This window comes from Catharus ustulatus, chromosome 1 (assembly GCF_009819885.2).
Source record: "Catharus ustulatus isolate bCatUst1 chromosome 1, bCatUst1.pri.v2, whole genome shotgun sequence".
Taxonomy (NCBI): Eukaryota; Metazoa; Chordata; class Aves; order Passeriformes; family Turdidae; genus Catharus; species Catharus ustulatus.
In genome coordinates this window covers 82,515,649-82,541,918 of record NC_046221.1, presented here as the reverse complement: position 1 = coordinate 82,541,918, position 26,270 = coordinate 82,515,649, and the positions used below count along the sequence as shown (strand labels likewise).

At 44.5% G+C, this 26,270-nt stretch overlaps 1 protein-coding gene across 1 annotated transcript in view; it reads left to right on the top strand.

The window, feature by feature from the left end:
* The first annotated feature begins 14,271 nt into the window (after positions 1 to 14,271).
* Positions 14,272 to 26,270, top strand: part of BASP1 (brain abundant membrane attached signal protein 1) — a 50,854-nt gene continuing 38,855 nt past the window's right edge. The window contains exon 1 of the mRNA XM_033067410.2: positions 14,272 to 14,480. The gene's annotated coding sequence lies outside the window, so the exon portion shown is untranslated. The remainder of the gene's footprint in view (positions 14,481 to 26,270) is intronic.

Sequence of the window (26,270 nt, the reverse complement as noted above, 5' to 3'; positions counted from 1 at the left end):
CAATTGAAGTTTCTGTAACAAGTGGAAGTTTGGTTTCCAGATCCCTGTGGCTGGCGTCCAGTGTCTACCACACACACACACACACATGTTGGGCTGCGTGTGCACACAGCAACTGCAAAGCATGTGTGCAGTGAAATCAGACCATCCAACATCTGCACAGCACATCTGGTCCCGTTTATATGAGATGCTGACTTGCTATGTACGTGTGCCTTAAGAGAAATGCTTTAATGTGCCTTTTGTAACTTTTTTGCCTCCCGACTCCATTGTCTGTCTAAAGATGTGTCCAACATTTTCCTAAACCCAAGGCATTCAGGGTGCTCATATCAATGCTTTCTTGAGGTGTAAATTGACATTAAAACCTTTTCTTAATGCAGAGCAAAACTGGAGTCCTTCCAGAAATTAATACAATAGCTTTTCATATGAGATTTCTGTGGTCACTGTTGAATAAAACTGCCCAATAGGTTCAAAGCTGTAAAGGGGATGGGGGAAAGAAGTTTAGATTTTGCATTTTTCTGTTTGCAAATATTTTATTTTCCATACCTTCCTTCATATAGAACATGAACAGTAGCACTGTCAACACTGTCCTGTAACCTGTAGTCCAGAAAGCTCTTTGTCTTGTCAGCAAGTAGCAAATGCAGAAAACACGAATTCTCCACAACTGGCATTCGCCCTAAGATTAAGACAACAAATCCAAAGTAATCTAAAATGCCATTTCATTGACATTAGTGATTTTAATGTTTTGGAGGGTATCTGCTTATTTGCACGTACCTTTTCCTTAGGAAGCTGCATTCATAAGTCCATTGGTAAGGAAATTTGTTTGGCATGAGAAATTGAAGAGGTATACACAAGCCACATACAGTCTTACTTACAGCTTGTTACATGGACTGCAAATATAATTTTCCTTATTTGTAGCTGAAACACATTTTAAAATAGCTGCTTTATAAGTGATCAGGCATATAATGAAATCCACGTGAGTTTTTGAAGGTGGCTTTGAATTCTCACTCAAAAGTTCCACAGACCAAACCTATACAGTGTTTCCCATATGAAGGGGGACAGACAGCCTTTTCTAAGGATGCTTCCTTTTATTGAGTGCATGGCACTCAAGTGTTTTGGATTATGAAGAATTGCTTCATTGTGTTCATTAGCATTTCAAAAGCATTTAGCTTGGCTGGAGCTCTATAAAAGATTGCTGTGAACTGTATTGCTACATGTATATAGGCACTACTGAATACAATAGGAAATAGGATATATTTACATTTTTATGAGAGTTTCCTGAGTTAAGGGAATGTGCTGACTACTTTGAAGTTGAAAGCAAGTTCTCTTTCTTCTCTTCCTCAGCCTGAATATTCTTATGTACAGCATAACTGTAGTATCACAGTGTAGGCAAAGTCATGGTTATTTTAACCATTCTTGCATTTTCAAGGGTGCAAATGCAGGTGTGGATAGAAAACTGAATCTGAGTGCTGGGGCTTGCCTGGTGACTAATTTCATACCTTGTCTGTGCTTGTGAAACATATCACAGGGAAAAACCGTGTTGTTCCCTTTCTGATCACAGCTACATCTACCCCTGAGTGCAGAAAGTTAAGAGGGACAGGTCCTAGAATTCTATTCACTCCAAGATATGAAGCATTTAGCATAGCAGGTTTTGCATAACTTGTGAAGGTGAGCGGGTAGCTAGCTAGAAACAGGCTACAAGAATAACTTGAATACAGATACTGTATTCCTCCCTTGTACAGCATAAATCCCTGCTGAACAGTAACTAAAACGCCATGATCAGACAGGAATAAAGGTATGCCTTGTAGGAAGGATGAGCAGGGGAAAAGAGGGGACAAACAAGGAAGAAGAGCATTTATTAAGAGTCAGACTGTTCAGTGTTTCGGCATAAAGCTGGAGGACATGCTCACTGAGCATGTTGCTGTGTCAAGAGGAGGAGGGTACAGTGAGGAGTCTGTAAGAACTGCCTGACCAAGAATACATAGAAGATGAGGCTTTCTAAAATTAGTAAAGACTTCTTGCTTGTATGCTCTCACCCTTGTGCTTTCCAACCCTCTAGACGTCAACAACATGGCAACATTCCAGGAAACCCCTGAACTGCGTTGTGATAATTTCACAATACAAACACTAGAGGCTCAACCACAGGTTGAGTACTACCAGACCTATTGCTCACAACTGTGAAGAGCTAGTGAAAAATGCAGTCATGGTTGGCAGCTGGGGCTGCAGTAGCCACAGGATGATTGAGCTCAGGATCTGAAGGAGGGCTGGGAAGGATAGCGGCAAGGTTTGGATTTTGTATTTCAGGAGAGCAGACTTCAGTTTATTTTTAGGGAATTGCTAGGCAGAGTGCCCTGGGAAGCAGCCATGAAAGGGAAAAATGCCCAGGAAAGCTGGCTAATTTTTAAAGAAAACTTCTCGAGAGCTCAGGAACAAACCATCCTGTTGGACAGGAAGATTGGGAATTCTGGCAGAAGGCCTGTTTGGCTAAGTCAGGAGTTTCTCAATGAACTAAAACACACCCAAAAAAAGGAATGGACAAGAAGTGGGAACAAAGAAAGACAATGAAATAATAGTGTAACAATATTGTTGAGCAATGCATTAGGACAAGTGTTATACAGACAAAATCAGGATGGTCAAAATAGGAGGTGGGTCTGGAGCTAAAACTGGCCACAATCAGAAAGGGCAATATGAGATGTTACAGGTTAACGTTAGCTGAAAAATGAAGCTCAGAGAAAAGGTAGGTCAGTAGATGAATGAGGAGAGGGTCTAGTAACAAACATGGAAATGATTAAAGTACTGAAGTAATAAATCCTTTTGGCTTTACAGACAAAACCCATTCTCAGAGCTCTGTGTGTACTAGCATATATTTGGAAAGAGGTGGTGAGTAGGGGCCACAACACATTAGATGAAGTATTCAGTTCGTGGGAAGAGGTGGATGCTGACAGAGATGGCTGATGTGGTTGTGGTGCCTCTGTCCGTAAAAAATAATAACATTCAGGTAAGGTAACCTAGGACTGTGTCCTCTGGACATTTCCAAACCCAAGGACAGGAAGGAAATGAAGGTTAGTCAACAGTTACAAAGGATTAATCCTCCTTTGCTAGCCAATTATCTTCTCTGACAGAATGACTGACTATGAAGGCAAGGGCAGATTGATAGGTGAATACATCTGACTTCAGGAAAGAATTTGACATCATCTCCTACTGTAACCCAAATCTCACAGCAGCTCAGGAAGTTTGAACTTGACTAGAGTAGAAATTTAGGTTCAAAGGATAGAATTCAGTGGCTTGAGATCTGACTGATAGCTAGTGCAGATCTTCAGAGGGTAGCACTACAGCCCATATTGTCCTGTGTTTCACCCACAGTCTTGAAGATGCAAATTTGTGGATGATGATATATTAGGGGGCAGCTACTGACCTCAAATGGCAGAACTTCACAGCTCTTCCCAGGTTCACAGTGACCTGAGAAAGTGGGACTCATAATGACAAGCAGAATAACCCAATGTATCACTAGCAGGGAACTGCCTGGAAGAGCAGCAGCCTCACTGGCAAATATTTGGGACCACAGGAGTTATTTGGTGTGACAGCAAATGCCAGGCTAAACATGTGACAACTGTGTGCTCCCATCATGAATAAACAAATGGTTAAGGGTTTTCTCAGGGGTGCATGGCTAGCAGATCAAGGAAGGTTACTCCTCACTTTAATCTGCTGCTTGGGAGACCACAGTTACACTAACATGTCTGGCTCTGGGACACAATACACAAGGGAGATGGTCTTGCAGAAGGTTACCAAGGTGGCAAGAAACACAGAACACATAATCTGTGAAGTAAAATTTAGGGAGCTGGGCTTATTTAGTTTTGTAAGGAAGAGACAAAGGGAGATTGGATAGCCTACAATCACACAAAGCAGTCATGAAGATGACAAAGTCAGATTTCATTTTACAGTAGCAAGCACAAAGCAGACAAAAATAAGGGACACATTTTGTGAGTTGGGAGGTTCAAATACAACAATAGGAAAACATTATTTACCAAGATGGTAATGCAGCACTGAAATAAGCTATGAAAGATGCTTCAGAGTCTCAAACTTTAGAGGTTTTCAAGACTTCTCTAGACGAAGCCATGGCAGGACTAGTATAATATTAATGATTGCCCTGATTTGAGTGGAAAACAGAACTATACAACTCCTCAAAACAGCTCTTGTAATATGCTGTGATGTGTCTCTATTTTTATGATCTGGCATTTCAAGGAGTTTATTTTGCTACTGGGCTGTGTATCAGGGAAGGATACACAATTCAGATTGTCAGGGAAAATTTCTTGATAAGGAAGTAATTTCAGCTTATGGCCTTTTCCCCTCCCTTTATCTCAAAGCAGATATGTTTTAGAGTTGTTAGTTTGGAGAGAGAAGAGGAAATATTATATTTAAGCACTTTATTTTGAAAGGTCGCAGTAATCAATAAAATTGGATTGCACGTAAATCCAGAAACTGATAATTAAGCAATCAAATGGAAAGCAACCTGTAGTCAAACTGCTGACATGTAATTTTTGTTTACAATATCAACTTTAGTATACCATGTTAAAAAACAGTCCAATTCAGCATTTGTACCATAACAGTGCAGGAGCTTGCAGTATATTCATGCCATGATTTCTTACAGGCCAACGACCTTGTAGTGAACTCAACATTCCTGCCATTGACTGAGGTAAATCTTGTTCTGTCTTCAGCAGCAGACTGGAAGTGGAGGCAAAATTTCAACATCTGTCATTCATTGCATGGTATTGGGAATGAGCTGTACCAGCTTCAAGTGCCTTTGCACTTTGTGCTGAAAGTAGCCTTACAAGTGTCAATGAGAACAGAGAACAGGAGAAGTCAGCCTTCCTTCAAACTTCCTATTTCTTTGTGTGGTTGGGGCATCTTGTGGCTTTTGTGACTAAGTTGCTTCATGACTGTAAAATAAATTGCAGACTACAGGCTTGTTCCTCCATGAGAAAGCCCTACCCTGTAACCGGTAATTTTTGCAAATAATTTCAGAATTTCAAAATTTCCAATGTGCCATAGAAAAGGCTATCAAGTATTTGCTTCTATAGATAGAAGAAAGCAGATGAGAAAGAACATGAGGAATCTCCTGTTTTATCCTCTACTATCTGTGCTCAGATGCCTAATTATTTATGCCAGGATATACTTTTTCTTAAAAACAGGCTTTTAAAAAATAATATGCAAAGAAAGAAGGTAAGAAGATTTGCTTTGTTACATGAACAACTTCAACACACCAAATAAACAGACATTGAGTAGAAGTGGCAGAACAAGAAAACTGAACAAGACTGGAACTTCAGAATATGCACATGCCTATGCATTTATTACACATCACTGCAAATTCACCATGAAATCCTCAAAAGTAAGCCTGTTACATCTGTTCTGGAAAACCAATATTCTCTCAGAATATGACTGACCCAAAATGCCGTGGTCAGCTTTTCTTTCTATGTGCAACAGTAAGGATTTTTATTTTTAGTATTGGTGGCTTCCATGATAAAAATTGTGTGTAGGTTTGCTTCTTCCTGAACTGATCTGATAACCCCTCCAATGCCCTTCTTTTCTGCAAGGAGGAAATCATCTACTCTAGGTGCAGTTCTGGCAGCAGTATTTCCTCCCTGGTGCATAATTTCAGTCATCTAGCTATGTTGGGACAAGCAGCAGGAGGTGACTGAGCCAACATCACAGCCATTTGCTACCAATACAAGAGGGATACAGCCTCACTAATCTGGCCTTGTTGCCTCAGGCTCTTTTATTCCCACTGAAGGTGTATCACCCATGCTTGTGCTGTTTATGATCCTCACACCGTAGAGCAGGCTAGCGAGCACCTTACTGCTCTACTTGCCTTGGTTAACACCTACAGCACATGGAGGTGTATGACTGGGAAAAGTAGCCCCACACTGCAACAGGACAGACCGTGCAGATGGAAGGCTGAAAAGCAAGATGACTGTGACTTGATTTTCAGTCAATTTTGGCTTGATTTTACTTACATTATTACTTCCTGCGCATTGGTGAAAAATGGTTTAAACCCTTACCTCTGCCAAGGAGCCAAAGTGCTGATATGTAAGAGTAGGAAGGGGAGAGAGTGGAGAGGGAGAGTACAAAAAAGAGCGAAAACATCTCTTAGACACTATTAATTAATTGTTCACTGGCCACTGTGTTGTGCTCTCCTTTCCTAGTTCACTTTCTCTGCTCAAATAAATAGTTGCCTGAAAGCCCTCCTGCTAATGCAGTGGCTACCATATTTGGAGCAAAAACCCTTTAAAGATTTTGAGTAGTAACCTTTACTTGTTAACAGCTCAGCTCCAAGATTATGGAGCTCATGGAATCCAAGACACATTTACTAACCTGGTACTTAACTCCAGATGTGGCATAGCCTTTTTATCTTGACTGGTGAATTAAAACACACAAGTTTGCTTAAGACCAAAGAGCAGATGGGGTCAATACAAACTGGATTTTGTGAACTTGACTGACCAGAAATAAAACCATATTCCTCTTCACAAAAATCAAATGTTGAGGAAGTCTAGACTTCCATGGACTGCTGGTCACAGTCTTCCGGAAGGTGCTTGGGACTTTTGCTCTTTTGGAAATGATGAAGCTCCAGGAACACTTGGAAAAGACTTGCAGAAAGTTAAAACTTTCCATTCCAACAAGTGGCTTGTCCTCAGAGTTTTGTGTTGGACCTACCAGTAGTGAGACTTCCTCTAGTGATTTTGATAAGAAAGATTATGTTCTCCTTGTCCCATTGGAAAGTTATCGGCTTTTAAACTCACTAAATAGAAGCTGGAGTTACTGTTTGCATGGTCTGAGTGGTTGTGACTGAAATTAACTGATCTTCAGTGAAGGCCAGTGTGGTGGCAGCAGCAGCCATGCCTGTCATCAAGGCTGCTACCAATCCCTAAACAAATAGGAGCTGCTGGGCAAGCAAAAGCAGCATCTGCTTCTACTGCATGAACTTGTCCAGTTACACTGGTCAGCAAACTGTGGTTGATAAAGCAGGCAATGCCTGATATTTCTGTGCTGGGGTACAGTCAGTTATCAGCTTCTGCATCTCCATAGATGCCACTGGCCTTCATCTTTTTCCTTCAGTAGTTTATCAGTAAAGCTGGAACCCTTTTGTGTGTGTAAGGAAGTGTTAGATTTATGTACTGTGACAACCTTGATCCTACCATATGTCAGGAATCCCCATATGCTCTTTCATTTGTAGCATCCACAAGGTTCACCCGATAAAGGCAAAAGGTACAGCCTGGCTACAGACCCTCTGTCATTCAGCTACAAACAGCTGGCAGTGCACATTACAAGGCTTATTTAAAGCTCAAGCACTTTCACCCATCCTCTCTTATAACTAAACTTGGCACGTAAAAATGTGAACGTGAAAATATCAGTACAGTGTAGCATTTCAAAGAAGCATTCAGGAAGCAGACAGCCTGTCTTGCTCCAGCATGGAGAATCCTGTGGCTCAATGCATGGCCCATGCTCTGAGAATGTACCCATCTCTGGTATGAAAAGAGGTCCTCTAGGTGTGAGGTGCATAACTTACCACATAGCTGCTCACACTTGCTCTTGGTAGTCTGAAGCGCTGGGTCCTTTGTGTGACCATCTACTGCTAACATTTTGATTTCAGACAAATCTCCACATTGGCTCTTGATTGGAAGCAGAGGAGTGTTTTTGCACACAGGAGTATTCTCAACAACTCCATGGACATGTTGTTAATTGAGGAATAATGGGTTAGAGGCATAAGCACAATGACTCTTTTTCTGAGGGAGCCACTTCCATCTTAGCATTTACAAATATTTTTAGCTTTAGCCTCCTCAACTGTTGTTGTTTGACTCTTTACAAGCCATTTGTAGCTTGTTTTTGGTTCAAATAACACAATAAATAAACACCTTTAAATCTAGTGCCTCCAAGTTGAAGGAATAAAGGGGACTGAGAAAGGTGGCTGTATAGGTATAGCACAAGACCTGCTATTATTTATGAAGCTTTAAACTCTTTCCATGCCCACTTCAGTCACCATAGAGCACCTCATTTTAGTCAGTTCCTGATCTAGAGATACCTTTCATTGTGAGAGGGTGGGAAAGGACAGGCAAGGTACAGAAAATAATTTTATAAGCAGTAGGAAGACAGTAGAAAGAAAACCAAATGATCCTATACATTTATCGCCTACAATGGGTCCCCAGGGCTTCCCACAGTCAGCTTCCAGGATGGGAGTGGTGTCAAGAGATGTCAACAGTGGCAACAAAAGCTGGCTCTCGGGAACATTTGCCCTGTCAGAAAAATTTGTTCATCTTTTACTTTCTCTGCTTTGACTCTGAGGTAATACTGGCACTGTTAGGAGAGTTTTAATTATAAGACTGTGTTTGCAAAAGTACAGATGTAGGTGATCCTCAAGCGGCCCCATGTGTATCCGAAAGCTGTGGTACCAGTGTCACGAGTGCCTTCACCAAGGAGCAGTGCGCCAGGTAAACCAAATGGCTTAAGCTGGAGTTACCTCAAGGAACTGCATGTTGGGCTGTCTTTACACAGCTAATTGAGGTGCCGGCAGACCCCTGTGACAAACTGGATATTACAGAGTAGCAAACAAGGGGCTAATCCACGAGGGAGGAGGAGCCAGGAGCTGAGAGAGGGGCAAGAAAAGGAGATAAACCAGACCCGTTTGTCCATCCGTAAGTTTCAGTCAGAAAAAGTAGACGATTGAGTAAGAGATAGGGATGGGATCAAGGACAAGAGTGGTGTAGCTGGGATGGGGACTGATGGCTTGGGCTGAGCTGGAATGGGGTACTGAGTCATGGGCAAGGGTGGGGGAAGTCCAGGGGAGGCTTGACAGGGGCAGTCAGGCCTAACAGTGCCTTTGGGGCCATGGTGCTGGAGTTCCCAACCAGAAGTTCTCCCTCAGGGTAGGAATCCAAAAACTTGTGTTTCTGACAGAGTAATGTTTTAGTTCAATAAGTAAAGTATGTAACCATCCTTCATTGCAGAGATCAGAAAACCAAGTATTGGAACAAAGAATAATGTTTTTCTTCTCTGAGGGTATTTGACACTCTCTTCTGTGCACTCACTTCTGCCTTTTAGGAGGTACATTGTAGGTAGCTGTCACATCTGTTTGATCATCCAGTCAGGTGTGCATTTGCTCCTGCATTACTGACATTCTAGTAGCTGAATGAGAACAGAATAAAATACTACAAGAGAAGCCAATTCTGATCACTATCAAGATATTGATATGGTCACTCCAGCTGTTAATGAAAGACATTTTTGTGGCCATAGAAGCCAAACAGTGAATACCTTATTCAGCTATTTCTTTGGTGAAACTTGCCAGTGAAAATGGAGCAAGGAGTCTGAGATCTAGCCTATAGATGGTCGTGCAGAAGCCTGGAATGAATAAATCATAAGGGAAGCTTATGGTAGTTGAACCCATTTGCTTCTTTTGCGCATAAGCAACTCTAACTCTTTAGGGTAACTGGGGTAAGAGACAGAAATAACCCAGACGATTGTACTGTCAGAACAGCAAATATATCCATCTTTGGAAAAACTTGCATGCAGTTTTCAGTGGAGCAGAGAAGCCTTTTAAAATCAATGGCTAGTGCAGGACCTCCTGGGAGGCACATATGCTTTGTGTTATAGATTGAGCTGAAGCCAGAAACGTTGGGGTAAAGCAGGGTTCACAACCCACGTATCCCTACCTGGCTATAGGCACAAAGCACCACTTATGGTATAAAGAGAACCAGTCTAGTAAAACTAGACTCAGACACACCTACCACCATAGGACTTTGGTTGTCCAGATTAACGTTGTTATCAGAGGCTTGCATCTGTCTTATGTCAGAACTTAAATTTGGATTGAAGTGTTCCAGTAGTGACTTATCAAGTTGTTATTTTGGGATTTGATCAAAGCTCTATATTTTATGAGCTTTGTCTGCAAATTTATGAAATAATACCTTGTGTCTGCCTATGCCATTGCAGTTAATTTTTGAAATTTATATAGCTAGTAGTTATATAGGAGAGGAGAATGATATTTACTGCAAATAGAAAATTTTAGATATGTCTTACACTAGCATCTTGCATTTGCCCAAGAATAAATGACTCTATAACCAAGAGAAAAAACAGGGAATTATACTGTAACTACAGTTTAGATATTCATTATAAAATTTACTTTAGATGAATAGCAATCTTAAGAAATACTTAAAATTTGCATAGTATGGTGAAAGAAAAAGAAAAACATTATTACGAAAATGCTTATGGAGTAAACGGGATTGGGAAAATCTCTACATACGGGAAACTGCAGTTGCTCTCTTCGCCTGGATACCGGGAAATCCAGGTTCTGCAAATAACCTGAACAAAATGCTCCCTCTCGTGGTGTAAACTCGGGAATAGGAGAGCACAGGGCAGCAGCTGGGTGCTGGAGGCGGGGTGAGGGGGGTGCCGTTCCTGCAGCTGCAACCGGAGCTGGCAGGTTTGGGAAGCCCTCTGATCGGCCAGAAGCCTGGATTTGCTTCTTTTGTTGTGATTGTAGGTGCGAGGAAGGCAGTGTTTGATTTGCAAGGCTGAAAGAGAGGCACAGGTGAGGGTTTTAGCTTGTTGTTTTGGGTTGGGTGATTTTTTGTGTGGTTTTTTTTTTCTTGTTTGTTAGTCATCTCTCTTCCTATGGCTTAAAATGGAAGGCTCCCCTGCTACCCCATCATAGGTACTTCTTACTGATCCTAGCTTCTTCTGAGGAAAAAGTCCAAAGAGCAATCAGACACAAAAATGGAGTTGTGGGTGACAGGGATAGAGACAGAGGGGTGGAAGGAAATGGAAGGTGGGCTTGTGAGTATTTTGGACTTGTGCTGTAGAAATGCTGGGCAAAGAGACATGGTTTGTGGCTCTTGTCAGACCTAATATAATCACAGAACAAAGACTTGATTATTAATTGGAAGAACAAACAATAAAAATTAAAGATAAGGAAAGAGTATTTAGGATTGGATTTGTTTCCTTCTGGAAAAGATGGCAATATGACGGCAGATGACACCTGAGAGACAGGGCTGAACAAGGCTGGGCCTGAAATGTTGAAGCTGGAGGGAAGAACACTGAGATACGGTAAGTGACAATAGGTGACAGGAAGAGCTGGCTAAGAAAACGGAGGTAGCTTGGGTTTTGTCAAAGCAGAGCAACAGTGTGGATTTCAGAAAACCAGCTGTTAATTACACAAAAGGGCCTAGACTTGCCTGTTTCCACAACAGATCTGGTTATTAATCTTTTTTACAGGTGTCTCTGTTCTGCACTTTCTCTTCTTCCAGATACCATTTTTCCATTTCAGAAGAAAAAGGAGAGGATACCTTACACACCCTTAGTTAAGACAAAGATATTGAAAGGCTGTTTAGAATACCCATTTGCCTAAAAGTATAACTTTTATTAAACAAGACATTCAGATATGTATCTTAGCTTAATGCAGCTGAGTAACCGAAATGAGCATTTGATTAATTTTGAATTTGGCTCTTATGAGATACATAATTTAGCATGTAGGTGTATTTAAAAGAATACTAGCTGGCAAACTATGGTTACCATCTCAGCCCTCTAGCTGCTGAAAACAGTAAAAGGATCAAAACCCTTCACAAACTGATAGTAGCTATTTCTGTGCCATTTTTAGTTGTACAGGCTTTTCCAAGCAAATTACTCAGAACACACTTTTATTTCTGAGATATGTTGTGAACCCTGTGTAACGTGTAATTCAGCTACAAAGACTGATAGTGCTCAATTTCATGCAGGTGAGCATTCATTGCCTAACATTTAAACACAAGGTTAAATGACATCCTCTTTCTTTCCCTCTAATATTGCTTCACATTCATTGTGTGTTGGTTGAGCAATTTTACAAGACAGTCTCGACAGTCTGAATGCTATGGCCTCATGGGCACTGTTAGCCTTGATGGTCCCGGCCCAGCCTAATCTGGGACTCCCTCTGAGCCCTAGCCATGGTCCAGGACTGATTTCAGCCCAGCCCAGCCCCTCAGCCCCTCAGTGAGCCGTTCTGCGGACACACTGCAGTGTTGTGCCCGTCTCTGCTTTCTCCGCCGCTAAATTTTAGACCCATCTTGCCTCTCACTTCTCGCCTCACAAATACTCTTGGCTCAGAAATAAAACCGAGGAGAGAGATTTTCTCCCTTGACCTTGCAGCACGCCGGCGCCAGTGCTGCCCCTCCAGGGATGCTCCCGGGAAAGCGGGCGGGCGGACCCCCGCTCTCCCTGGCTACGCGGAGGCAGCGCGGGGGCGGGACGCGCCTCGCCTCCGTGGGGAGCAGCTACCTCCTTCCCTCTACATGGCCGAGGACGTGTCAGGGCGTGTCCCCTTCCCTTTCTTCTTTTTCCTCGATTACCCAATTTAACGCTGGCTGCTGCATACCTCGCCCGCGCGGTTCAGCCGTCCCGTCCCGCCCGAGCCCGGTTCCCGGGAGCGCAGGGATATCGCTGTTGGGGACGCGGGGGGAAAAGGGTCCCTCCTGCCCTCCCCCAGCTGTGGCAGGGCACAGCCAGCCCGCACCGCGCCTCGGGAAGGGAGACTGCTGCATGGGGGCAGGTGTGGCATGGAGAGCTCTATGCCCTGGCGGCTGCAGAGCGAGGCTTAAACCACAGGAAAACGAGGAGATGCGAAGGAGAACTAGGAAAATAAAACCCCATAAAATAAAAATACGAGGAGAAGGCTGGTTTGCGAACGCTTTCACGAAAATATAAGGAATTGTCCTTGCCCGGTGAACCCGCCATGTCCGCGCTACTCCTTTTCTCCCTTCCTCTCTTCCCACCCGGGGCTTTTGTGTGACCGCGGGGGGACACCGGAGGCTCCCGCCGCGCTGCCAGGTCGTCCCTGACCTCTCCTTTGGCGTTTCGGACCAGCTCCCCGCCTCGCAGGGGCTGGGTGGATGCTCGGCACAGCTACAGGTTGCAGGGTGCGGTGTGTGAAACACAAACTCAAACGCATTTTATTGCCCGATAGTTTTCCTTCACGGGAATGTCCGGGAAGCGTGACTCCTCGCACCGCACATCACAGCGCACACCATGGCCCTCAGAAGAACACCCTGGCGGCCGCGCCCTCCCTCTCCACATGTCCTGCTGCCCTTTCGCTTCATATCCATCGAAAATGCAAACTGGACTTAACCTTGTCGCGAGCCTACTACGCGTCTCTCACTCGGTCCTTGTTCCCAGATAAATGTGAAATAGCTTCCATTGTTCTTGCTGAAAGATGGTGCTGCTGGCTTTGAAGCCCCGGCGTAGCCGGATCGCGCCCCTTGAGCCAGAGGTTCCCCCAAAACGTGCCGGCACCGCCGTCCCTTCCCAGCGGCTCTGCTCCACCGGCCTTCCCGGGCTGCGGGTCCCGGGGCCGGTCACCCGGCCCAGCCCAGCTCAGCCCAGCCCAGCCCAGCCCAGCCCAGCCCAGCCCGGCCGCCGCTCGGGGAGCAGAGGGCGCCCCAACCCCGCGCATCGCCCGCTGCCGCCGGGCTCCGCATCATGGAGCGGGCGCGGAGCAACGAGCAGGGCGGACCCGGCCCTCACCACAGCCGGGCTGTAAAAGGAGGGCGGTGGGAAATGCGGGCAGCACCCTCGGTTGTGCTGTTGCGGCCCCAGGGATGCTTTGGAACAGGGGGAGAGCTTGAGGGATACCCGTCCTGAAGCCCCAGCGACGTTCAGGCCAGCTCTTCAGCTGCAGGAGCGCCCGGGAGAGATCCATTCTCCTGAGAAATGTGTTGCTTTCCTCTATTTTGCTGCCTTTTGTGTTTAACAGGCAGACCCTCTCCTTAAGCGTGCCAAGAGCATCCAGGCCCAAGAGCATCCAGCATTCCGCCCGTGCCTCCCCTCTCCGCCGTGCAAGCGGCTTTCCCGCTCCCCGAGAGGGTTGCAGGTGTAGGCAGGCGGCCCGGCTCGCCCGCTCCCTCCGCCGCGCAGCATCCCAGCTCCGCCCCGAGGTGCACAGTCGCGGCTCGGGTGCGGAGGGTCGCGGAGCGCCCCGCACCTCGGCGTGTCGCGCCCGCTCTCCTCGGGGCAGGGAGGTTGGCCGCTCCCTTCCCTTTTTTTGAGGGATGTGGGGGGGGTAATGCTGCAAGGTGCGTTCGCGGACCCGCGATCCAGCCCCCCCCGCAGCCTGCACGGCTGATATTTAAACCTGGGGTCCGTGCGCCCCCTAAGCGCCAGCGCCGAGCAGCGCATCCCCCGCCCGCCCGGAAAATAAATAAATAAAGCGTGTGGCTTTTGAACTGCCCACAGACTGTCACAGGGAAGGGGGGAGGGAGGGAAAGAGGGAGGGGGAGAGAGTGAGAAATGCAGAGGCAGCAGCCGCGGTAGCGGCGGCAGTGCTCCAGCAGGCACTAGGCACTCCAGTCCCGGCGAGCGAGCGGGCGAGAGCCAGAGCGCTCCGAGCGAGGCGAGGGGGCTCTGGGCTACCTGGGACTCTCTTTGTGACACCCCAGCACACAAACACACCGACAGGGACAGAGGAAAAACACATAAAGGTAAGACGCGGTGTGTCTCACTTATGCAATTTACACAGCACCCCGCGAGAGCTTTGCCATTTTTATCATTTTTCCCCCTTCCGTTGTGTCTCGATTGTGGGGAGAGAGATGTGCGTGTGAATCGGTAAGAGCAGAGAGAGTGGAGCAGCCCGGGAGGCGCCTGCCCGGGCACATTTTAGGAATATCGCTGCGAGGAGCTCGATTCCTCGAGAGGGAACCACCTGGGAGCGGGATCGAGGCACACAACGGACCGAAGGCGATTCCATGAGATTTAAATGCCCGGGAAGGTTCTCTTGGGGAAGGGTGGGGGTAGCGGTGGGTGTGGTGGGAATAATAGTGGTTTATGCCGAATTTCTTTTCGGTGCTTTTAGCCTGTTTCCAAAGGGAGTCTGCTTAATTCTTAATAATAATTTAAAATAAAAAGGAAAAAAAAAAAGAAAAAAAGGAAAACAATAATAATAAAAAAATGAAGATGCCCTAAGCTCTCCATGAAAGGAAGCGCTGGGAGAAGAGCACGCATGGCGCCAGGAAGATGGCAGGGCGGGGGGCGGCGGTGCTGCAGGGGGATCACGGGGGGCCGGGCGGCTGCTGAGGGGCTCCGCCGGGTGCGGGGAGCGTCGGGGCGGGCGAGGAACGAGGGAAGCGGCGTTTGCCCATTGTGGCTGGCGACAACGGCTGTACCCGGCGAGGCAGCGCGGAAGCGGCACTGCCTCCGCGGTCACGCGTGTGTGTGGCCGCGCCGGCGGGCTTGAAGCTCTGCTCTCGGCGGGGCAGAGCACGCCGGGGCTCGGGGGCTCGGCTCTCCGAGCAGGGGCTACGGACCCGTCAAACAGGACAGGGACCGCCGCTGCCGCCCTACACCCCGATGCGCCTGTTCTATGAATATTCACCGACTGCCGCCCTCCGCTTCCCACAGGTCCCCATCACCTCTCTGGCTTTCCGTTCTCCTCCCCACCAAAGAAAGCTACAATTCCCCTCGACCTTTTTTTTTTATTTTCCCCTCCCGACCCACCGAGTCGCCTCTCCCCCACGCACACGCGTGTCTTTCAAACGCGGCTCCCGCAGGGCGCTTTCCCCGCGCCTCAGCTGGGCGTGGCGGCTCACGCAGGGGAATGGGAGGCGGACACACGCACACCCTCGGGACACCCCCACCCTCCTGCCACGCCAGGCGGGCTCCGCGCGGAGGGATGCGGAGTGGGATGCGGGGCAGAGGGGGATGCGGAGTGGAGGGAGATGCAGAGTGGAGTGGGATGCGGGGTGGAAGGGGATGCAGAGTGGAGAGGGATGCTGGGCGGAGGGGGATGCGGAGTAGGGGGGATGCGGAGTGGGGGGGATGCGGAGTGGGGGGGATGCGGAGTGGGGGGGATGCGGGAAGCCCCCGCCGCCCTGCCCGCGCCTTTGTCTGCGCCCGGCGCATGCGCGGAGGCGGCGCGGATGGGGCCGGCGGCGGAACAAAGGCTCCGCGCTGCGCCGCGACCCCCGGGCGCTCCCCCCGCCCCCAGCCAGCCCCGGCCGGATCATCGGGGTACCCTGGGTCACCCTTCCTTCCCGCACTGCGCCTGGCTTAGCTTTGGCGTCTGTTACTGTGCGCGATGGCGGAGCGGACCCGTGCTCCCCCACCCGTGTCTCCCCTCATCTCAGCGACACAAAATTTGGCATTTAGGAAGGGGGAAAGGCCGGCCGTGCTGCCCGCCCCCGCCCCGCCCGCAGCGGGTTTCGGCCGGCGGCAGGCGAGCTCCCGCGGGTGTCCCCAGAGCTCCCCGCTCCCACACCGCCCCCGCTCCTCTCAGCGGCCTTGGGAGGCAGGAGCCGGGGTGCAGAGGGTCCCTCCGCAGCAGTGTGGGGTCGATCGTGGTCGCTCAGAGCACAGAGGGCGAGGCGGGTGCCGCGTAGTGCCGCAGTGGGGAGCCCCGCGGAGCAGCCGCAGGGACGCGCTCCCTGCCCGGCTCCGTCCGGGAGACGCGCGAGCTGCGCGCCCCGGGAGGGCGGGCTCCTGGAGCATCTCCCTCTGCCGAGGGGAAGCAATCTATCAGGATTGTGCGTGCGTGTTAGTGCGACATCTTGAGATCTCTTTTGTTCGAATTGTTGCGTCTCTATGCTGGCATTGGTGCCTGTTCCTTCTTCACCACTCTTCTTTCCCAACTCTTGTCCAAAATTCGGATACATACAGAGGGATCATGCTTAAATCTGTTTGAAATGGATAATTTTGTAAGCTAATGACAGTTTCTGAACAGAAGACGACTGGTGTGTTAGTCAGGCTGGAGTTAAACCTGACAAAAGAATATTGGCAGTGGGCTGCTAAACAGGCGATGGCAGTAGATTTTATTGCTTCCCCCTCGAGGGTGGTGAACATTCACTAGAAAACATACACCCCAAGGCCCCTTGCATAGCAATTACTTCATATTTCCAGTGTTTCCAATTAAGATCTCTTCTGAAGAAGCCATCGGAGCCCTAAAATATGTCTAAATGTCCCCTCTCTGCTTGCCAGATGCTTGCCAGGCACCACCTAAACTGGTGGCCAGGCGTCAAACACTGAGGGGTTTTTCCCTGTGTAGATGTTCCCCATTAAGCCAGGGAGAGTCTGGAGTGGGAGTGCCATACTGAAGGAAGATGCAGCATCTCCTGCTACTGTTCTCTCCAGGGGAGATACCTTGTCCCACAAAATCCTTTTGTATTCAGGGTGTTTCTGAGAATTCTGGACAACCTTTAGGGATGAGGGAAAGAAGAAGAAGCAAGGACGTGGCCAAAGGTTTTTGCACTTGCTCTCTACTCATTGTCTCACAGAACATCATGTGAGGAAAAAGCTTTGTTTTGTGATCTCCCTTGCAAGTGGATTGTATGCAGTGGGTATTTCTTTTTGTCTCTTTCAGTTTAGCCAGGGAACACCAACTCTGATCTGTGGACAGAATAAACACAAAACATTGGGAAATTCATGGTGGCTCTGTCTATTCTTGTATGCTTCATGTATGAAATAGATGATTGTGTAATACAAAGAAATTGTATGTAGCTGCCAAAATACAATCATGCAGCAGGGCTTTTTTCAGTTCATTTGAACTTCTGAGTATATAATGTCCAGTTAAAATTAACATTAAAAGGGTAAAAATGGTAAAATCACTGTTCAAGTTATTGCCTGAAGCAACGATCAAGTGAAATTTTTTTCTCTCCCCTCCACCCTCTTCCATACATTTTTGCATTTGAAATACAATACCCTCTGAAGTAACATGGTGATACAAGGTTGATTTAGTTCAGAAAGTGGAATAACTTTGGTGGATATGCTTACCCTAAGAGTACAGAGTATGCAACCTCTATAACTTCTGACCCATGTCTAGAGCTGTTTCCAGTCCTTGAGGATTTGTGTTTTGATCCTTCAAAATCAAGTCTGTGGAATAAATTGCATTTTCCAAGTGAAGCTTCTTCTGTTTGTGCTGTGTTCCACTGGTAGCTTTCCCCCATGCAGTGAACCATGAAGTCCTGCAGCAGAACCTCTTGTGTACACGACGGCTTCCATCTGAACAATGGTAAATTCTTCCCTTGTGCCAGCACCCACCCATGGCCCAATGGCACGCACTGAGCAGGGTACAAAAAGAAAAAAAAAAACCCAACCTGGTTGCAGGGTGGAAACAGGCCTTCCCATGAAATCTTGGGAGAGTTTTGTGTGGTTTCATTTTCAGACACTCAGGTACCATCAAGCTAGTAATTATTTGGAAATCTGCCATGGAAAGCTGATCTTGCACTGATTTTGAAAACAAGAATTTTGGAGGCTTTTTGTTTGCTTTATTTGCTTTTTTTTTTTTTCTTTTCCTTTTTTCTTTTCTTTTCTTGTTTTTTTTGTCCCATCTGTATGAAGAGTATTCTTCAGGTTTTGGTACACATTTGTGGACAAATCCCAGGTCTTGATTTAGGTGTGTAAGTGTAATGTCCATGTGTGCAATGTAAATCTAATGGGCAAAATCTAGTTCTTCAAGCAAGAAAACTGGATGATCTTCAAATACATAATAAAAAGTATAATAATAAACTAATATTCAAGGCCTTACCTTCATTCATACTAGGGTAGTAAAGGCAGGCCATTTTGAGGTATGCTATAGCAGAACGGAGACTGATTTATAACTAAAGAAAGATACTTAGGAAGGACTTGGGTTGCTGCTTCTGTGTCAATCAGGAATGAAAAGAATGAGGTATCAACCAGAGAAATCAAAGAAATTCCTGAAAGCATTATAGACTTGATAATAGAAACCATATGCAGCATAATGGGGTTTTCATGCATTAGTAGGAAATGCTTTCAAGATTAAAAAAATATGCAGGGGGAAGAAGGGGGGAAACCTCATGCAGAATGGAAAGGACCTTAAAATTTTATTTACAATATCTTGTATCTCACAGTTCTCTTCCCTTAAAGTGATGCCATCTGTCTTACTTCAAGATGGAGAAATGTGATTAATATAAACAAATATCTATTGGTTATTTGGTATGAAAATTCATAGGTTTAAAAAAGAAATAGATTGATAGCAATGGGATTCCTCAAACATGGAAGATTCCTGACTTGCCAGAATCTGAAAATAAATCCTTTGACTTTCTTCTGCACACCAATAAATGTAAAGAGATACTGATTTGTAACACATGTGGAATGGTCAGGTTTTGCCTGGGGGCAAGATGTGTAGTAATTCTGTCTTAAGTACGGTTAATGGAATTTAACTCTGAGTAAACAGTTTTATTAATAAAAACCTTCTGTCTTAGGATATAAATCATAGACTGATCTCTTTTGATGTGTTTGGTATTGTCTTCTGCAGAATAGGAATGAAGTAGTCTGTATAGTTGCCTGACTTGTTGGCTGTGTACTGCCAAGTGCCCCACTAGTGTGATAGCATTGGGAAAGCCACATGCTTTTTAGTCACATGTTGCATAGTTTAGATTTTAGCCTGGTAAGTGGTGCCACATATGATTACGATCTGCTGATCCAGGGATTTTTTTTTTACCTTTAGGTCTTTTCAAAAGATTTTATTTTGTGTTCACTGCCTTAGCAGTTGCTCAGAGCAGCATGACCTGGTACTTCATGTAAACCATAGTACTGATGGCAGGATCTTCATTTTGATTAGAGACTTACTGTCCTTACAAAGGATACAAAACTGAATGTATAATATGACTGGGCCTTAGATACCAACCTTGATGGATGACATCATGATGGTGATTGTAAAACTACTGGTGCCTTGGCATGAAGAGGATATGAGTGCACTGTTGAAGCATAACCTTTTCCTTCAGGCAAAAGCCTAGTAGCTATAATGACAGTTTCCCAAGGATTAATTTTAATGATAAAAATCTAGACCATCATGACTTTGCGTGACAAATGGAAGTTACTCTGTACAAGTAGTGAAATCAGGGAGCTGCTGGCAATTTTCTATTTCAATAGTCTTTAAATACTCAATGGGATGCAGAACATAACCCCTGCAGAAGGAAAGGGCCTGGTTATAGTGTTTGACTTAATTTTCTGCTATTACGGTATTTCATGTGTGGTTGGTTGGTGATAGAGGGGCTCATGTTCAAAATTACATCTTGATGTGATTAACTATTTTAGAATGAGGTAGATGGTCACATAGCACATATAGCGGGATCGTGTAGATGTGCATCTGCTAGACAAATTTAAGACGATTGCTGTACTATGGAGAAGAAATGAAGCAAAGTTAGACAAAACAAAGAATGGATTAACAATGATAGAACTGATGCAAGTTTCTCTCATCTTCCTACCTGAAGAAAAAAACATACCAAATGCGCACAAATCAGGATGTAGAAAACAGTGAAAACCCAATTACAAACATAGTCAACATGGAAGAGTTGCACTGTAAGAAATGCTTTGGTATGTGCTTGTCTGGGATAGACTGGAGCCACAGAATTGCTACATCAGCTTCCTGTAATCATCCTTCTTCAAGGCAATGAAGCGTGTCATTAGAGGAGACTGAAAACAAAAACAAAAACAGGGTAGAGGTGGTATAAAATAAGGAGTCTGTAAAAGAACAGGGTAAAAACCTGTCACCACTGGATGAGGTGTTCAGATTATTTCTACATTTCCCTTTCATACACAAAGTTTCCAGTAACGCAAAGTTGCTCTATTTTGGCCAGTGCTGGTAAGTGCATGATTGACTTTTGCTGCTAATTGTGCAAATCTGGTGGGAGGAGGCAAATTCAGTGAGATCTGAGGTGGTGAAAATAGTTCTTATGGGTTTCTCGCTGTCACTAGAAAAACTGAAGCAAATGGGGAAGATGTGCTAGCTGCTCTGGCCAATGTTTCCTAACTAGATGTACTGGGAGAGGGGGGCTCATTTTCCTTCAGCAGCATCACTTGGCCCTGCATGTAAACCCTGCATCAGTGAATATGTAGTCCACACTGGGAATAGCTGGTGTCACTGAAGAGAGGGTGAAAGATCTGTGTTGGCTGTTGCTCTTCTTTTCAGATCTACAGGCCTTGTACAGCAAGGGAGACAGAGGTTCTCCAGAGGATAAATTCAAAATCAGGCCAGATTTTCCAGGCTCTTCCATTCCACACTTTGCTGGAGATGTAGGAGAGTATTGTTGATTTGTAATTTATTTCACTTGGAGCTTTGGCTAGGAGCATGTGAGGCTTCTGTAGGGTACCTGAGTGCTCAGGATAGCCCCTGAGCCTGTAATTCAGATGCTTAAATTAGCAGAATGAAGCAAATGTGGAAACGTGGAAACCCTTTCCTTGTTTGCAGTCCACACATGCTCTATGTAACTTCAGCAATCATATCTAAGAGCTTTCTGATAGGTCTAGAATGCTGCATGTAGGATGTGAGAGTTCAAGGAGTGACAAGTGGAAGATACCTTTTTTCTGAAGGATCTGGTATTACTCACAAAAGAGAATTTTAGTAAGAGGAATTTATTCATTCTCTGCTCCTGTATGCTGTTCCCTTTTCTCATTTCCTGCCCTTGGAGACCTTCATCTGGAAAAAGACCATCCTCCAGCGAAGAGGTACCAGCAGAAGCCTTTTAAGCTGCTTGTAACCATCTGATGTTCCAACAGTACTGTGCCACTTAATGATTTATTCAGTGCTAGTTTCCCTAGTGATATCTAGAGGAACATTCAGCTTTCTGCATAGTGGCCCATTCTTTCCATCCAGTTGCCTTGAATTGATGACATTACTGTAATGAATAATACTTTTAGAGGCAAGCTAAGTAAGATCTGACATGTGCACTGAAATACAATAGTTCACAGGAGTGCTTTCTCATCCTGTTTGTGTAATAGTGAGTAGAAGCCTCTACAGAGCTCAAGAAAACGAATGTTACAGTATTTTTTTATAAGCACAAGAATGATTATTAGGTCACTGAAAGTTCCGCTGTCATCTTCTTCTGTGGATGGGTCAGTGACTGACAGATTCATGAAGAAATTATTGGTGCTGCTAGTGATAGAAATGTGGCACTTCTTATGGTGTCTCATTTCCTGACTGAACAGCACACTGTATTGACAATCCACTGGGCCACAATGCATTGAAAATGGCCCTCAGTGCTGAGGTGCCTTCTGTTACCAAGGGTTCAAACGACTGCAAATCACCTGCAGGTGTTTTTGCAAACCTCTCTTGGAATGTCACTGTTACCACGACATTATGGAGAAGAGCAAACATATCAGTTAAGAGATGACAAATGCTTGAAGCAGGATAAATATTGTGTTGTTAAATACTTGCCATGTGTGTTCTGAGTTGGAGCTGATGTGTGGAGTATGGTGTTGCAGGAAATGAGCTGGCTTTGCATGCTCTCCCACAGCCATTGACCCTGGGAGAAACATCTGAGTGCCTCACCATTTGAAACATAGAGGTGATAGAGAACGAAGGAAATTCTGCACTGACAGATTTGGAGTTCAGAAAAAAATATCTGTCCAGGAGTTTTCTGTGGAACAATGGCAGTAAATTTAGAGACAGAGAATAGAAGTATTTCTCTCTGTAGCTTTTATTTCCTTTCTACTTAAAAAACAAGTTATTTGGCACATTTTCTCCTGACTGAAGAAGCTATTTTAAATGCTACTTGTTAGAAACTATATCCTAACCTGTTAGGATATACCCAGTTTTCTCTGTCCTTATTTGTAAGTGTATCCCATTAAAAACAGTTTTGTTGTCTTCGAACTAATTTTTCATCTAGCTTTGGCTCTATGCCCTTCCTTGCCATGTTACTGTAGCTCACTTATCTGTATTTAAATTAAATTAGCATGGTGGCTATGTGGCCATTTCCCTTGCTTATCCTTTCTAGAAATCCATATTTTCACATGAACTATATTTTCACATATTTTCCGCCATGAACTTACTCAGCTTATTTCAGGCAACACCTTGATAATCACACAATAACATGCAGTATGTGCACTGGCAGACATGCAGAACACAGGAAGATCTGTGTCATCAGCTTAATTGTGTGCTGGCATACATGTGTCATGAGTGGAGGTATGAGTCCAGAACCACTTCTTGTAAAACTTTATAATTCATGCTACTAGACCCCAACAGTTTGCATGCACATGGCTCCCAAATCTAGATGTTCACTAAAGTGAGATCATATCAACATGAGAACTTGGTTGTAAACAGAGTTTCATGCAAATCCTCTAGCAATATGGAAAAGTTGGAGCTCTGGCAGCTGAAAGCATTTAACAGTTTTAAACTTCTTACCAGTTGAAGAAATATTAATGTGATTTCCTCTGCTGACTGAAAGAGGAGAGATTTTTTTCCTTTTTACACATTGTTTTAGTTTTAAACAAAAGTGACTCTTGACTAAATTAAAAAAATCCACCAGCAAACGCAACCCTTTTGTGATAGCTTGAATTGTCAGTCGCATTTTCAAGAAGAACTAGATTTGTTTGATTCCTGTAGAAAATTAAATTCCTGCAAACTCATAATTAGACTGCATTAGTGAGTTGAAAAACCTTCCAGAACAGAGTTTTGGGGGAAACATTTGCTATTATAAAAGACAAAGCTTGTCTGTCAAGTTGTGGCTGTGCTGGTTTGCATATTGCGTAAAGGCCAGTAGTTGTCACAGTCATACTGATCTGGGCTTCTTTCATAGAGAACCATTCTTTGGATCCACTTCTAATTACTCTGGATTTTAATTTTGTTTAAATAAAGCAGAACATCTATGAATGAGGGAGATGACAACGTGATTGCTGTGGACATTGTGTATGATGCCATCAAGGTGAGGACTGAGCTCAGGCCATGGTTCATGATGACAGATATATATGTCTTTTATTCTGAAGGACAAGTTTGTAGCTGTAGGGTGAAGACACAAAATAGCCTTTGGTCTCTCTGGAGAATCCCCAAATAAGGGGCCAGGGAATTGGAAGGTATTGATTTAGATCATCTGCTGTACCTTGTACTCCCAAAACCCCCCTCAAAGGACATTATTTTCATTAGAATTGCAGCTAGTCATCCCAGTTTATTGACTCCATCCACAGAGAAAACTTACACTGTTGATAGAGCCAAAATAATAGATAAATATAAGGTTTATTCACAGCCAGATCTCCACCCATAAGCCCTTTCAAGTTTTGAATATTAGTACTTGTTTCAAATACGCAGAAGTTTTGTGCATTGGAATGAAAAAACAGAGTCCTTCCTAGTCCTGAACTTCTTTTTCATCACCCTTGTAATTTGACTGTGGGTCTGCTACCTGGTCCTTCTTTTCTAATCTTCTAGCTCCTGACTTGAATCTCTTGCCTGTCTCACCCTGCTGTTTTTGGAAATCTCACTGCTGAGGGATTCCACCTGGGAAGGAGCTCCTCTGGTCTTCTTAACGCAAACAAATAAAATCAGACTGTCCAAGGGAGCTTTCTGGGCTGTCTTGCAAAAACAGCGGCTTTGGTGAGACTGCATCCGTGGTTGGAAGTGCCAGGCATTGGCTGCTGCACTAGTGATGTTCGTTGACTCCCTGCTCTGGAATGACCAAAGAAGTGACTTAATTATTAGCAATGCCCTGTTTTATCTTAATTAATCTAGCCATAAGATGCTGGTCCCCTGATCAAATTAGCTATGGAGATAGTTAAATATAACTTCATGTATCTAGGCACATTTAGCTATTTGTGGTTAAATCTGCTCACGGTTCCTAAGAGACTGTATTTCAAAGTTACAGTCACAGCCAGGAATACCTTCTTATGAAATAAAAAATACAGAGAGTTCATCTTAACTAACACAGTGGAATTTTTTTTAGTCTTAGAACTACACCTCACAGCTTGCAATCACATTAAAGCCTTTCATGGAGACAAGGAACCATCTTTCTGTGTTCTGTCACTTAGGACTGGCAAGTAACTGAGTTGTACACAAGAAATGGGATTTCTGCTGCTCATATAGATAACTTTGGACTGCGTGAGAAAAATAGTTGCTCTTTGCTCTGTAACAGATTACAGATAATCAGTAAGTGGAGTTAAAATTCTTTAAATAATTTTTAATGAATAAATCATAGTAAAAATTCCTTGTCTGTGGAATAATTTCTAATAAAGACAGTATGTGGTAGTAGGGAATATGTGGTCAGAATTACCATAAAGAAAATTTTGTTGATGAGAATGGGAAAACAAGGACAACAGAGGTCCATTCCTTAGCTGTATTAAGTGTTCAGAACCGGAATAGAATAAATTGCCTTTTAACTATCCTAAAATGGACATGGAAGTATTTCCTTTTTAATATTGTGCTTTGAACATTTAAAGATATTGCTTGCATGGGTCCTATGCCACATAAAAGAGAGCTACTGTTCAAGTGGATGCACATGTAAGCAGTAAGAGTGATCAAACAGGACCTATGAAAGGGAGAAATGAACACATTGGTTTTGTGCAGTGTAAAGAAGTGAATGACTCTTTTAAGACTAGGTAAGAAATAACCATGGAGAGATGACTTAAATATGACTCATTCTACCTTGGGGAAAGGAGAGGGAATATCTTGACTTCTCTTGAGATATCTTTCAGTCTTGTGGTTTGTGTGATCAGGGACATAGGGAGCCTTTGGAATGAGCTAGTTTTTGAGTGCAGAGAAATTAGTTCAGTTGAAACAAAATCCTTCCAAAATGTGTCTGAGCTCTGTTGATGTTGAGATCCAAAGATGAGTCCTCTGCTAAGATGCTTTATGGACATGGTATATGCTGGAAATAAATACACAAGTAAGGCTTTTTTAGAGCTGGCAAAAGGCTATTTAGTTTGTTCTTGCTGAACAGCATATGTTGTTAAATGGAGATTTCTCATAGTACTTTTGACAGAATTCTTTAAATGGGCTGTAAGTTTGAGGCTATGCTTCAAAATGGGGCTGAGGTGCAAGAAGGGGAGTAAAGCTTACAAAAATTATTGAGGCTTTTCAGTTCCTAAGTTTTATTTCAAGACAGTGATAAGTAATCGTGTGAGCATGTTTGAAAATATTACTCTTCAAGCCCTGAATGAAATTTTGTGACTGCATCTGAGGACAGTTGTGTACTTCTGATTGATATGACATTAGGATGTTCTTTTTTACTTTATTTATAGGCTGCCAGAAACGTTTGCTGGGCTGTTCCACAGATGAGTGGAGAAGGCTATTCACATGTTTTTCAGCACAAGTTGACTGAAACTTAATGGTATAATAACAATAGCTTGGAAAGTGATATAATTTCTAAAGAAATCCTTGGTGTATTCATAAATGCTTTCAAATAAACATAATATTTCACTGAGCAAATACCTTTGTGCAATTAATCTTTTGTGTGCAGGTGAGCAGGTGCCGTTGAAGTTCCTGGTTCAGTACCAGGGGTTATCCATGCTTTGAACTGTGTGTTTGAAATCAATCAATCAATCAATCAATCAATCAA